General features: G+C 46.1%; 1 protein-coding gene across 4 annotated transcripts in view; it reads right to left on the reverse strand.

The window, feature by feature from the left end:
- The window catches only part of ARSG (arylsulfatase G), a 151,167-nt gene that overhangs the window by 94,039 nt on the left and 41,361 nt on the right, over positions 1–15,767 (reverse strand). The window contains exon 1 of one of the 4 annotated variants that reach the window (XM_060202622.1): positions 370–582. The exons of 2 other annotated variants lie outside the window; for them this stretch is intronic. The gene's annotated coding sequence lies outside the window, so the exon portion shown is untranslated. Of the gene's footprint in view, positions 1–369; positions 583–15,767 lie in introns of those variants that run through there. One more of the 4 variants, XM_007524964.3, reaches the window with a different exon arrangement.

Consider the following 15,767-nt stretch of genomic DNA (forward strand, 5'->3'; position numbering starts at 1 on the left):
TGCTGAAAGGGAAAAGGCACTTAGAAGCAGTAGAATGACCAAGCAGGTCACTGGCCAGGAGGACTAAAAAGTGAATGAGATCAGGTCAACGGAAGATGCAAGAGCCAGATTCTGGGTACCGGTGCTGCAGGCCCGTCACCGTCACCTGACCCTGGCTCCCCGTGGGCCTCCTGGGGCCAAGCGGCCCACTACAGAGTCTTGGAAACAGCTGAAACAACAAGGCTGAGCAGACCTTTCTGGCAGGAGACTTTGCTGGTTTTCCAGAGACAAAGCTTTTGACAAGCTGGGGCCAAAAGAGATAAAAGCGCAGATGGGGGGGGGGGGCGTGATCTGGGGGCTGTGGGTGAGGTGGGGGCACTGTTGCCTTACCTGTCAAAGCAGAACACGGACTGTCTGCCAGTGGGGCCAGGAGAGGCCTAGGGTGCAAGATGATAGCCCTGTGCACTGTCACCATCCAACAAAGACAAGTCTGTGAGTGCCGGGCACAGGCTGAATGAAATGCAGATTCCTACGAGTGGTCCTCCTGCCACTTGTGTGCTTATGAGAAGAAATGAAATGCATGAAACACACCAGATGGAAGTGCCGGGGTGGGAAGGAAAACAGGAAAGGGGTGGGCCTGTGGTGATGGACAGAAATGTTTGCGAGGGAGATGAGAGCAGCCTGTGGAGAAGGAGTTATTCTAGAAGGATCTGCAGGAGAGATGATAGGCAGAGAAGCCAGTCAGAGCAAAGGGAAAGTCCAAGCTAAGGGGACAGCAAAGAAGTCATGGTGAAAAAGAAGAAAGAAAAAAATCCGTGAAGGGGACACACGTTACAGCGCCCGCGTCACAGCGCCCGCGTCACAAGGCACACAGACTGGATTCAAGTCCCTGCTCCCCACCTGCAGGGGGAAAGCCTCACAGGTGGTGAAAACCAGGGCTGCAGGTGTCTCTCCGTCTCTCTCCTTCTCTGTCTCCCCCATCCCTCTCGATTTCTGGCTGTCTCTAGCCAATTAATAAAGAAAGATGATTTAAAAAGAGAGAGAGAGGGGGTCGGGTGGCGGCGCACCTGGTTGAACACACTTGTTACAGTGCACAAAGACCCAGGTTCGAGCCCCCAATCCCCACCTGCAGGGGGAAAGCTTTGAGAGTGGCGAAACAAGGCTGCAGGTGTCTTTCTCCCTCTCTATCCCCCCCCTTCCCACTTGATTTCTGGCTGTCTCCATCCAATAAATAAATAAATAAAGATTTTTTTAAAAAAAAATTAAAAAGAGAACAAGAGATAAGGGGGACAAATCCTTTAGTAGTTGCTCTTTTGTGGGGATGTCAGGAAGCACTTCTAGTGAGGGTCCCCAAAATAACAAGCGTGGGTTCCAGGAGGTGTCTCAAATCTGGCCCAATTTAATGACTAAGTTCACAGCACACTTCACAGGTGTGTTCTCAGAACTCCCGGCTGACTGGAATCCATGTGGGTCGCTCACAGTCCGATTTTTATCTGTTCCTACCTTTTGTACATCTGCTTATTTTGATAGCGAAAATCACTCTGCTACTCCCAGCTCTGTAGCAGCGGGGGTCACTGCACAATGTCCAGGGTACTCTGATCTAGACTGGGTACATTAGTGCTGTAACACTGACAGCCAGAATGAAGTCACTAAATGTCCATGGGTATTAAACGCCCCTCCCTCTCTTCTTGTGCCCCAGGGCCTCAACATGTAAGTTTGGGGCTGACCCAACTTGGAAAAACTGGTTTATAAGGGCCAGGTGGTGGTGCACCTGGTTAAGCACACACATGACAGTGCACAAGGACCCAGGTTCAAGTCCCAGGTCCCCACCTACAGGGGGAAAGCTTCATGAGTGAAGCAGGGCTGCGGGTGTCTCTCTATCTCTTTCCCCCTATCTCTCCCTCTCTTCTCAGTTTCCCTCTGTCTCTATCCAATAAGTAAATAAATAAACTAGTTCATCAGAGAATGGCTGGGAGGTCTCAATCTTAGCTCACCAGAGGTTACAAAGGGAGTCTCCGAATGCCTCAGTCAACACTGCACAAGCAATTCCATTTAGAGGGTTAAAGTGCCGGGCCAGTCAGACAGCTCACTTGGACTGCACACTGCTTGGCCTCGTGTGTGAAGCAGGTTTGAGCACTGCGGGAAGCTGGATATTGAAGTCTCTCCCTTGTCCTCCCCCTCCCCCTTCTTCTGCCTCTCCCTTCCCTTTTCTTACTCTTCCTTTATATATATATATTAAAAAAAAAAAAAACATCAATTCTGCAAACAGAGTTGGGACAGGAAACACATCTGCAGAGACCACAGGACACCCCGCCCAGCTTTACACTGGAACCACCTGCTAGGAGCCATCACAGAAATCCCGTGGCAGGTGCCAATCTGGAAAAGCAGAGGTGGTATCATGCCATGCGTCAAAAACCCAGGAGCACCGCAGGAAAGATAACTAGGTCCTTGAACACAAGTTTAAAAAAATAAAAAAGGAAAGGGCAGGGAAGGGAAGAAAAAGAGGGGTCAGGCGGTTAAGAGCAGGTGGGACAAAGCACAAGGACGGGTGTAAGGATCCCGGTTCGAGCCCCCGGGTCCCCACCTGCAGGGGAGTCGCTTCACAGGTGGTGAAGCAGGTCTGCAGGTGTCTGTCTTCCTCTCCCCCTCTCTGTCTTCCCCTCCTCTCTCCATTTCTCTCTGTCCTATCTAACAATGAGAGACATCAACAACAATAATAACTACAAGGAGGCTACAACAACAAGAGCAACAAAAGGGGGGGGGGGGGAATGGCCTCCAGGAGAGGTGGATTCATGGTGCAGGCACCGAGCCCAGCAATAACCCTGGAGGGGAAAAAATAAATAAATACAAGAAAGAAAAGAAGAGAAAAGAAACAGCACATGGGTCTCTGAAAAACATCCTTTCTCTACAATTCTGTCTTCTACTAGGTGAAAAGGTCAGTCACCTCCTGGAAAGCTTGCTTGCCAACACTGTGTCAAGGACTCTGTATGAAATACTATTCACTTACTATCTAAGTTGTTCACAGCGTCCATTTTATTGCAGAGGTTGTCAAACAGACAGAAGTTGAGAAACACACACCCAGCAACCTTTGCATTCAACAGCTGTCAAGGCAGGGCCAGTGTGGTTTTATCTGGAGCCTCCCCTTCCTCCTTCCCTTCCCCTTTAGTCATCACTGTTGAAGTAAACCTCAGATACTGTGTTGCTCCCTCCATACTTGTTTCTATACCCTTCTCTGAAAGTTAAACATTCTTTTAAAAACAACTATGATTCTGGGGGCCAGGCAGTGACACACCAAGTTAAGTGCACATGTTACCAAACACAAAGACTGAGTTTCAAGCCCCCTGCAGGAGGGAAGCTTCATGAGTGATGAAGCAGGTACTTCAGGTATCTGTCTCTTTCCCTCTCTATCTCCCCCTCTTCTCTCAATTTCTCTCTGTCCTACCTAACAAAGAGAAGAAGGAGGAGGAGAAACAGGAGAAGGAGAAGGAGGAGAAGAAGAAGAAAGAGAGAAAGAGAGAAAGGAAGGAAGGAGGGAGGGAGGGAGGGGAAAGGGAAACAATGGTCACGAGGCAGTGCATTTGTCATGCAAGCACCAAGCACCACACGGCCCCCAGAGCAGGGCCCAGGCTCCACCACTCATCCTGCATGATGTGCTGTCAGCTGCAGCTCTGATGCCTGAGGTGTTTACTCTGGTACTCTTGAGAGGATGGGGTGAACTGGAAAGGCTGATCTGAGCAGCCTGGAAAGGTCCCAGTGGGAAGTTACATGTGAGCACATGGATCACTTTTTAAAATTAAGATACTGGAGTAGGGCACCAAAGTAATAATCTCTGGGTGGAGGGTGAAGAGGGATGTTTAGTTTCATGGGGGTTGGGGGTGTGTGACACAGAGCTTTGGTGGCGGGAATGATGTTAATATACACTCTTATTAACTTATAGTCTCACAAATCACTATTCAATTTATATGAGAGTGGAACAATGGATCAAATGTCTCAAACTTTTTGATGCATAGATTATACCTCTGCGTATATGTTCCTTTAATCTATGCAATTAAGACTTCAAATGGGCAATCAAACTGAATTTTAACAGTGGGCTCAAATTGTTAATACATTTCTAATAATGACTTGTTCTTTGAAATATTAAATCTCCTAAAAACTTAGACCGGGGAGGACAGAAGCAACTGGTGGTGTTCCTTTGTAAGATACAGATATAAGTAAATAGCATAAAAGGACATAAAAGGACATAAATTATGGTAAGGTCTTGTATGATACAGCAAATCTTAACAAAATGGAATTTTCAAAGTTAACCCAATTACCAAATAATTTGGGTACAACTATAACTAACTATTGCCTTCTTAAACCCTAAGACAGCAGGAACCTTCCCCTTTCTCTATAAAGAACCCATGTTTCTCCCAGGCCTGGAACCTCTAGGGTGGGGCTCACCTTCCTGCATGCTTCTCTCAATTCATACCAACTGACACTGCATCTGCAGATCCCAGCCTAATCACTGCAGCCAGTACCACCTCGGCATGTTTCACTTCGGACTGTGTCCAGAGACGTCAGGCATGGAATGTCAACTCTCCAGCTTCACTACTCAGGTGAGACCTTTCCTAGCTCATAGGACTCCTCAATTCCATTTTGGGTGGTGCACTTGTTAACAAAACCTCAAAATCTAGATATAGACCAGGGCCCATGAGATATGTACATGATGTTAGGGGGAAACACAGACCTTAAAGCAGAAGTGCACAATAGTTTGCAGTGAGTCAATACATGCAGCAAGCAAGCAGAAAGACCTAAAAAGACACCATAAAGTATCTAATGAAAGTCTCTACTTAGACCTAGACACCCTCCTCACCTACCTCCTACTGCACGTCCCTCAATCACTCCAAAGCCAACCCTGTCAGCCAAAGTAAGGACTACAAAAGCTGTAATAAGGGCAAGAGACCGGCACACTTTAATGATGACTCCTTAGTCACCACCAGGCCACCCTGTCACCTGGGGCCCTGGTCAGGGAGTCCTGGGATTCCTACAAAGACATGGTGGGCCTGGACCTCTAGTGGATCCCTCTCACCACTGTCACTGGTCATCTCCATCAGGAACAACATAATGGACCCCTTTGTGGGCCTCTATAGAACCTTGCCCTTAATGTGGATCAACAAGGGTAGGAAATGCCCCATTCTCTGAAGGGAGGTTGGATAACATACTCCACCTATCACCAGAGGATGATGGGTCCTGAAATTAGTGCAGCCTGGAATGTTCCTAGCCGTGACCACAGAATGTGAGCTCAGACCTGCAGGGATGCAGAGGTCACACAGGCTCCTGTGCTCACTATGGGCTCAGGTCAAATCAACAATGGGGTTCCCAGTTAACAAGATTTATATACTTTCCCCATATTTGGGAGCTACTCTCTTCCCTGATCCAGTTTCTAGCCCTTTTTCCAACTACGACACCATCTTCCCAGACATTGACTTGGGTTACCTGGCATGTTAGATGTCAAGCTCAAGCAAAAACTAGTAGGGTCATGGGCCCCTTGGAATAGACCTAAAATAGACCTTCTAGCTTTTTCCAAAATGGAGACCCCAAATCTTCATCTGCAGTATTCTTGCCTTTAGGTTCAGGATTAGTCAACAATTTGTTCTGCTTTATATCTTAACTCTATTTCAGCCACCAGGTTCCAGATGCTACCATGATGCCAGCCTGACTTAGGCTGGGCAAATGACCCCATCAACGTGTCCTAGAGCCCCCACCTCCCCAGACCCCTGCCCCACTAGGGAAAGAGAGAGGCAGACTGGGAGTATGGATCCACCTGCCAATGCCCATGTTCAGCAGGGAAGCAATTACAGAAGCCAGACCTTCCACCTTCTGCAACCCATAATGATCCTGGGCCCACACTCCCAGAGAGATAAAGAATAGGAAAGCTATGGGGGGGGGGGGGGGATTAGATGTGGAGTTATTTTGGGAATTGTGTGGAATTGTACCCCTCTTATCCTATGGTCTTGTCAATATTTCCATTTTATAAATAAAATTTTAAAAAAAAAAGAAACCAGAAAAAAAATTAAAATAAAGATGCTGAGGCAGGTGTAGATAGCATAATGGTTATGCAAAAAGACTCTCATGCCTGAGGCTCCAAAGTCCCATCCCAGGTTCAATCCCCTGCACCACCATAAGCCGGAGTAGAGCAGTGTTCTGGGGGGCAGGAGGGAAACTAGCTGGGGAGACAGCATAATGGTTCTTCAAAATACTTTCATGCCAGAAGCACCAAAGATCCCAGGTTCAATCCCCACCCCAGACAAAAGCCAGAATTGAATAGTCCTCTGGTGTTTCTATATCTGTCAGTAAAATAAATAAAATATTTTTTTCTTTTCTTATTTTCTAACCAGAGCCCTGTTCAGCTGTGGCATATGGTGGTGTGGGGAATTGAACTTGGGACTCTGGAGCCTCAGGAATGCGCGTTTGCATAAACATTATGCTATCTACCCTCTGCCCAATAAAATATTTTTTTAAGTAGTCTTTAAAAAAAAAGATGCTGAGAGTGAGATCTCACTCTCAGGCAGAAGTTGAAAAACAAGATCAGAAATGAAAACACAAGTAGAACCTGAAATGTAATTGGCATATCGCACCAAAGTAAAAGACTCTGGAGTGGGTGGGTGGGGAGAATACAGGTCCATGAAGGATGATAGATGACATAGTGGGGGTTGTATTGTTATATGGGAAACTGGGGAATGTTATGCATGTACAAACTATTGTATTTACTGTTGAATGTAAAACATTAATTCCCCAATAAAGAAATAAATTTTTTTAAAAAAGATGCTATGTCCATTTAAATACAAGTCTTTCATTTCTCTTATGCAAATTCCGTACAGTTTATTTGTATGGCATTATGGTATTTTGGTGGTAACTTACACTACATGTATGTGTACACACACACACACCCTGGGAAGTGGTAAAATGAATAAAACAATGGGGTACTGGGGACCGGGCAGTGCGCCCAGTTAAGCACACATAGCATGAAGCGCAAGGACCAGCTTAAGGATCCCGGTTCAAGCCCCCAACTCCCCACCTGCAGGGGAGCTGCTTCATAAGTGGTGAAGCAGGTCTGCAGGTGTCTTTCTCTCTCTCACCCTCTCTATCCTCCCCTCCTCTCTCCATTTCTCTGTCCAGTCCAATAAAATGAAAAAAATGGCTTCCAGGAGCAGTGGATTCATAGTGCAGGCACCAAGGCCAAGGCCCAGCAACAACCCAGGAGGAAAAAAAAAACAAAAGCCACTGGGGTTCTAAGCTGGACTCCTGGCACCACATGATTTTCTCTCCTCTCTCATCATAAATAAATACATAAGATCTTTTAAAAATATATTCCCCGTGGTCCGGGAGGTGGCACAGTGGCTCAGGCTTCGGACTCTCAAGCATGAGGTCCCGAGTTCGATCCCCGGCAGCACATGTACCAGAGTGATGGCTGGTTCTTTCTCTCCTCCTGTCTCTCTCATGAATAAATAAATAAATTATATATATATATCTCTTCCCTGGACTCCAATTTTCTCTTTTTTAAAAGATTTTATTTATTGACTCATAGGAAATGATAGAAGAGAGAGAAAGAACCAGACATCACTCTAGTATGTGTTGCCGGGGATTGAACTCGGGACCTCATGCTAGAGAGTCCAATGCCTTATCCACTGTGCCACTTCCCGGACCACAACTCCTATTTCTCTATAAGCTGGTTTGTGGATCCAGTGGTAAAATCAAATTAGATTATATATATTAAATATAGTCACATATATATTGGCACATTGACCTCAAATGTGCAAGGACCAGTGTAAGGATCCCGCCCGGTTCAAGCCCCTGGCTCCCCACCTGCAGGGGAATCGCTTCACAGGCGGTGAAGCAGGTCTGCAGGTGTCTGTCTTTCTCTCCCCCTCTCTGTCTTCCCCTCCTCTCTCCATTTCTCTCTGTCCTATCTAACAATGACAACATCAATAACAACAACAATAATAACTACAACAATGAAAAACAAGGGCAACAAGAGGGAAAATAAATAAATATTTTAAAAAATAAAATAGTAATATCTGAACAAAAAAAAAAGAACGAAAAACACACATTACAATGCACAAGGATCAGGTTCAAGCCCCCAGTCCCCACCTGCAGGGGGAAAGCGTCACAAGTGGTGAAGCAGGGCTACAGGTGTCTCTCTGTCTCTCACCCTCTCTATCCCTCCCTTCCCTCTCAATTTCTCACTGTTTCTAGCCAATAAATAAATAAAGATAATAAAAAATTAAAAGAAAAACACAGAAGACAGAAACAGGCTGGGGGTATGGATCCACCTGCCAACACCCATGTCCAGCAGAGAGAAGCAATGGCTGAAGCCACACCTCCCACCGTTTGTACCTCATAAAGATCTTTGGTCCATACTCACAGAGGGGTAAACATTAGGGGAAGATGTCCAGAGAGCTCTAAATTCCAATTCCACTAGAACCAAGAGAGGAAAAAACGAGGGGGAAAAAGGTGGGGGAGACACTCAGAAGTAGTAGTAGAAAGGAAGAAAAGGCAGAACCATGGGGGGAAATGAGCAAATGTATATAAATATAGGTAGACAGTTATAAAACTAATAGTCAGCCAGTGTCTGTGACCTTGGCAGAACCACTGTAATTACCAATGGAGGGAACGGGGACATGGAATTCTGGTGGTGGGAAAGCTGTTATCTTGTAATTATGTAAATCAATATTAAATCACTATTTTTTTGCCTCCAAGGTTATCTATCACTGGGGCTTGGTACCGGCACTACAAATCCACTGCTCGTGGAGGCCATTTTTTTCCCTTTTGTTGCCATTGCTGTTGCTATAATTGCTGTCGTTGGATAGGACAGAGAGAAATGGAGAGAGGAGGGGAAGACAGAGAGGGGGAGAGAAAGACAGACACCTACAGACCTGCTTCACGGCTTGTGAAGTGACCCCCCCTGCAGGTGGGGAGCCTGCAGGGTGGGGAAGTGAAGAGTCATTCTGGCTTGAGTTTTCAAAGCTCTAAGCTACAGCTCCTAGTCACACAATCCCATGCATGGGTCTTGGCACCATTTTGGCTGAATCAGAGCAAGTCCCTCTACCTGGTCAGATGCTGGCAACAGCTGGCATGCTCCTGGGTGTATGCAGTCTGCCAGCATATCTCATTTGGGACATGTGTGAGCTAAAGCCCAGAAGTGAGCTGAGCCTGAGAGAAGTCTCTCTGCTGTTAAGAAGTAAAAGTGAGAATTACAATTCAGTGTCAGCAGTGCCCAGTGATGCCTGCATGTCTGTGATGCAGGGCAAAAGAAGTTCAATACTTTGGGATGCCCACTCCAGGAGGGAGGTGGTCAAGAATGCTGGCCTGACTCTTAAATACATAGAGGAAAATATTGGCAGTGCTCTTTCCATCTGAATTTTATAAGCATCTTCAATGGTACAAATCCAATTGCAAGGAAGACTGCAACAAAAATAAACCAAGGAGGATTGCACTAAATTTGTAGATGGCTCTGGGTAGTATATTCATTTTGATGTTAATTCTTCCAGCCCATGAACATGGAATATCTTTCCACTTCTTCGTATCTCTTTCTAGTTCCTTGAGTATTGACTCAAAATTTTCTTTCACTTCTTTGGTTAGGTTTATTCCTAGATATTTTATTGTTTTTGTTGCTATAGTAAAAGGAATTGATTTCTGGATTTCATCTTCTTCTAACTTAGTGTTTGCATAGAGGAATGCCACTGACTTTTGAATGCTAATTTTGTAGCCTTACACCTTACTGTATTGCCTGATTTTTTCCCAAAAGTCTCTTGCTGGATTCCTTAGGTTTTTCTGTGTATACTATCATGTCATCTGCAAATAGGGAGAGGTGACTTCTTCTCTTCCAATCTGTATCCCTTTAATTCCTTGCTCCAGCCTGATTGCTATGGCAAGAACTTCCAACACTATGTTGAATAGTAATGGTGATAGTGGGCAGCCCTGTCTAGTACCTGATCTGAGGGGAAATGCTTCTAGCTTTTCACTACTGAATATGATGTTAGCTATAGGTTTGCTACATGTATATGGGCTCCACTATATTGAGGAATTTTCCATGTATTCCAATTTTTTGTAGTGTTTTGATCAAGAAGGGATGTTAGGTTTTGTCAAAGGCTTTCTCTGCATCTATTGATATGACCATGTGGTTTTTGGTCTTGCATTTATTGATGTAGTGGATCACGTTGATTGATTTACATAAATTAAACCAACCAAAAAATGAATAAACCAATGGGACTACATCAGATTGCAAAGTCTGTACAGCAAAAGAAACCACCACTCAAAGAGACTCCTTACAGAGAAGAAAATATTTACATGCTATACATTAGATAAAAGGCTAATAACCAAAATATATAGAGCTCACCAAATTCAGCAACAACAACGAAAATCACCCCATCCAAAAAGGGGGAAAGGATAGGAACAGAATATTCACCCAAAAGGCCAACAGATATGAAAAAATGCTCCAGAGAAATGCAAATAAAAATGTTCCAGAGAAATGCAAATAAAGACAACAATGAGATACCACTTCACTCCTGTGAGAATGTCATACAACAGAAAGGACAACAACAAATGCTGAAGAGGTTGTGGGGACAAAGGAGCCCTCCTGCATTACGGGTGGGAATGTCAATTTGTCCAAGCCCCATGGAGAGCAGTCTGGAAAATTCTCAGAAGGCTAGAAATGGACCTACCCTTTGACCCTGTAATTTCTCTTGTGGGGATATATACTAAGGAATCAAACACACCCATCCAAAAAGACCTGTGTACACATATGTTCTTAGCAGCACAATTTGTAATAGCCAAAACCTGGAAGCAACCCAGGTGTCCAACAACAGATGAGTGGCTGAGAAAGTTATGGTATATATATATACACAATGGAATACTACTCAGCTATTGGAAATTATGAATTCACCTTCTTCACCTCATCTTGGATGGAGCTTGAAGTAATCACGTGAAGTGAGAAAGAGAAGGGTGAATATGGGATGATCCCACTATTAGCTAGAAGTTGAGAAATAAAAAGAACAGAAGGGGAAACAGAGCAAAACTTGGAGTTGGTGTATTGCACTACAGTAAAGACCTCCGGGGGGGTGAGGGGGGCTCAGGTCCTGGAACATGACGGTGGTGGAGGAGTTAGGTGAGGGGTTAGAATGTCTTGCAGAAAACAGAAATTTTACACATGCACTAACAACTATATTTACTGTACACCAGTAATCCCCTCCAATAACTGTTTTGTCTGATTTAGGCAGTGTTAGCCTTGTACCTAGTCCCTAGGGGTGAGGTAAGGTGAGAGATGAGCCTGCATTTGCTGAATGAACAATTAAGATGAAACCACCTGTCTTAACCTGAAAGGCCAGCCTACTCTCCTCACTGCCCTAACCTCAGACCTAAGCTTGCCTTACTCTGACATAAAGATTCCCTTGTTGAAATGCAGCATGATAGTGATCACAGGTGTCCTTTTCTGTGGAGTAGGCGGTAAATATTTGGAGAGGAGGAATCACGTGCCCTGGGGGTGGGAGTGGAGGTGGGGGTGAGTCACTATTTCCCCCACAATGCTCACAAGTCAGCAGCAATGGGCAGAAACCACTAGGATAGCAGAGCAAGGGGCAGGGGCCCAGAGATAGTACAGCAGGTGAAGCACACATGGCACGAAGCACATGGACCAGCATAAGGATCCCGGTTTGAGCCCCTGGCTCCCCACCTGCAGGGGAGTCGCTTCACAGGCGGTGAAGCAGGTCTGCAGGTGTCTGTCTTTCTCTCTCCCTCTCTGTCTCCCCCTCCTCTCTCCATTCCTCTCTGTCCTATCCAACAGCAGTAACAATAACAAGGGCAACAAAATGGAAAAATGTCCTCTAGGAACAGTGGATTCATAGTGCAGGAACTGAGGCCCGGCAATAACCCTGGAGGAATAAAAATAAATAAATATAATAAATTAAATAAGAGTAAGAGACATGAGACAGAAGGATGCATTTTTGTTTATTTGTTGTTGTTGTTTTTTTTTGCCTCAGAGTTATCGCTGGGGCTCAGGGTCTACTAATCCACTGCTTCTGGTGGCCATATTTTCCATTTTATTGGACACGACAGAGATAAATTGAGAGGGAAGGGGGATAGAGAGGGAGAGAGAATGATAGACACCTGAAGACTTGCTTCACTACTTGTGAAGTGACCCCCCAGGTGGGAAGCAGGGGCTTGAACCCAGATCCTTTATTTATTTATTTATTTATTTATTTATTCCCTTTTGTTGCCCTTGTTGTTTTATTGTTGTAGTTATTATTGTTGTCGTCGTTCTTGGATAGGACAGAGAGAAATGGAGAGAGGAGAAGACAGAGAAGGAGAGAGAAAGACAGACACCTGCAGACCTGCTTCACCGCCTGTGAAGCGACTCCCCTGCAAGTGGGGAGCCAGGGGCTGGAACCGGGATCCTTATGCCGGTCCTTGCGCTTAACCCGCTGCGCTACAGCCGGACTCCCGAACCCAGATCCTTTAGCAGGTCCTTGTGCTTAGTACTATATGTGTGCTTAACCAGGTGCACCACCACCAGCCCCCAGGATGCATGCTCTCCACGACCTGCAGGTACCCTACAAAGCATCTGGGCTCCCCCTAGACAGCAGGACACTCCACCGACCACTTCCTAGCCAGAGCTTCTTAGCCGGTCTTCCTCCCACAGGACCTGGGAATGAGCAGACACACTGATCCAAACAGGTTAAAAGAAGCCACTCTGTGCCGTCGTGTTGTTCCAGTGAGCAGCAGGACAGGCTGTGCGTGTTTAGACAAGATGGGGAAGGCCAGCATCTCCCTTCAGGCAAGAAATCAAGCAGGAGAGGCAGGTTCTGACGGACTCCCTGGGCTTTGAGGAACACGATGAGTGCGGCCACTTCAGAAGTAAGGAGAACACAAGATTTCGGCAGGGAGGCCAAAGCAACTGGTCTCATCCACGGCACTCTGAACATCGCCCCCACCTCGGTGTCATCAAAGTTCAGCATGGAGAGTACTCACTCCTCCAAGTCGGAGGACTCAGGTCACTTCGTTCTGAAATTTTTTATTTTTTTTTTTCCCTTTGTTTTCTTTGTAGCATGTTTGCAACAGGCTGGAGACGGTTTAAAGAGGCCTCTTCAGGCAGTGCCATTACTCTTTTTCTGTTTCTTTTTTAAATGAAGAGGATGATAAAATCACAAGAGAGCTTAGTGAGGAAGAGACTAGGAGAAGACTGGGAACAAAGACGAGTGTTGAAATCAAGTAACACCTACTCCAGAGTGAATGAGAGCCACACCCAGCGGCCTGGTCTCAACACCACCAGACAGGCAGAAGTCAGGTAGCTCTACACTCCATAAAGACCTCGGGTCCATACTCCCAGAGGGATAAAAAATAGAGAAGCTTCCAATGGAGGGGAGGGGATATGGAACTCTGGTGGTGGGAATTGTACCCATGTTATCTTACTATCTTGTCAATCATTATTAAATCACTAATAAAAAATTATTTGAAAAAAAAGTCAAGTAGTATGGGGTCCTAGAGCCCCTAGGTGGCATGTGGCCCTCCCTGCCCACTCCAGCAGACTCTTTTGCCCTTCTCCTGTCTCTATCCCTGCCCTGGGCCAGTCCTTGCAAGGTCTTTCTGTGTGTCCTAGGCCATGATCACAGGTCACCTCAATCCCCCAGGTGTGAGTGACAGAGCCAAGCAAAGTTCTAAGCTGTTAAGTCCCCCACGCACATGAACTCAGTCAACCTAGCAACCCAGTGGTACTAATTCCCTTCCTCCCTCACCACCCCCTCCCACAACCCCGCAGCATACAGGACGACGAGTGCCTGTCCTTCAATTCTGAGCAGATGAGAGAGAAGTGCTCCCCAGGTGACTTGGCTCAAGATTCGAGGTTGCGGCTAGGGTTCAAGGTCAAGTTTCAGAGCTCAAGGTCACCTGCTATGACACTGTAGCATCTTGTATCAGGTTCCTCCACTCTGGAGAGCTCTCTGCTGCGCTTTCACAGTTTACTCTGACCCTTCAGTTTGTCTTCCAGGAGAAAACACCTATCTTCACATGAGCTACATTTTTTGGGGTCACTTTTGGGGCTTCGCCTCTCCAGGCTGACTTTTTCAGACAGAAAGGGAGTGGGGGTGCCGCACCTGGTTGAGTGCACATGTTATAATGCACAAGGACCCAGGTTCAAGCCCCCAGTCTCCACCTACGGGGGAAAGCTTTGTAAGTTGCTGGGCTAGCATAAGGGTGTTTCTTCCCGGGCACGTGCTCTCTGGGTTGGAGAGAACTCGACCAGAGCCAACCTGGGCTGCTGCTTACTCAGCAACACGGGAGAGATACCAGGCAGAGCGGGAACACAATGCGTCTTTATTGATCAGAGACAACCCTTTTATATCTCAGAAACCGGAGGTGGCAAGTTGGAAAAGGAAATGGCTAGGAAAGGGGGTGGAGAAAAGGAAAGAGCAGGATTAGCAACTCCCATAGCAACTGTTGCGAAGGTTTTAACTGGTGGGATTAATTAATACCCTGAAGGCAGGGCGGGTCTCGAGGTAGAAAGAAGATAGATCAGACAAAACAATGATTATGTAAATAAGCCACAGAGTCAGCAATGGAGGATGGAGCAGAGTGGGGAAGGGGGTGCTGGCTTAAGGCCCGACAGTAAGTGGTGAAGCAGGGCTGTAGGTGTCTCTCTCACCCCCTTCCCTCTCAATTTCTGGCTGTCTCTATTCAATAAACAAATAAATAAAAGGTTTAAAGATGCAATCACTTAAAAGAGAGAAGAAAATAAGGAAAGATACCAAGGGATGGGGAGATAGCATAAAAAGACTATGCAAAAAGAATGTAATGTCTCCTGCAGGTGGGGAGTCGGGGGCTCAAACCGGGATCCTTATGCCGGTCCTTGTGCTTCGTGCCACGTGCACTTAACCCGCTGCACTACCACCCAGCCCCGGAAATGCATCTTTAACTAGGTGGACCAAGGATGGGACATATTGGTCTGAAAAAAAAGTTTCTGCAATACCAACATTCTGTCTGTCACACAGCAGATGTTTACAGGTGAAGCAAAACAGAATGGAACTACTAGGTTTCTGTACCACTAGGCTTCTTAGACAAACCTGGGGTAACTACTGTTCTGAAAACTGAGCCCCCTGAAACGATCAGCACCTGAGAATCCCTGGACAGGTCCTCCACTTCCCCTACAGCTTCCCACTGGAAAGGCCCTGCCTTCCTTCAAGCTGTCAAACAGGGGACATCAGACTCACTAGAAGTTTAAACTCAGCACACTGAGCGGGAACACTGGAGTTTCCAGAAGGAAGTTTCTAAGGTTTTCTGCCATCTGGAGAGGCAGGTATTAAGAGATTTAAAGTAAGAATTCACTTTACTTAGTTATCCATCAGTCATCCCAAATTCAGGCACTTAAATGATCCTAGGGGTAGGTAAGCAAAGCCAGGACAGAGAGACAGAGAGAGGATGAGCAGGCAAGCAGGAACCCCCCCACACACACACTGGGGACTCTGCAGTGGTCCCTGCTTCACCACTCTGAAGACCCCACCCTTACAAGCAGGATAGTAAGGAACCAGACAAGGTTCCTTTCAGTCTACTTACCCCCGAGTTGAAGTTCTCACGGGCTGGTAAATTCAGTGAGCTTATTTGCAAGCCAGGGTCATATCTGCTTAGCAACCCAACATGAAGACTAGAAGGGCTATAAAGGTTGACAGAGAATGGGCAGGCCAACTCTGCACAAAGGAATCTGTTCTCATGCAAATAACCCAAAGCAAGATGGCTAGAAAAGAGAGAGCAAAGGGGATTCT

This window comes from Erinaceus europaeus, chromosome 12 (genome assembly GCF_950295315.1).
Source record: "Erinaceus europaeus chromosome 12, mEriEur2.1, whole genome shotgun sequence".
NCBI classification, from domain to species: domain Eukaryota; kingdom Metazoa; phylum Chordata; class Mammalia; order Eulipotyphla; family Erinaceidae; genus Erinaceus; species Erinaceus europaeus.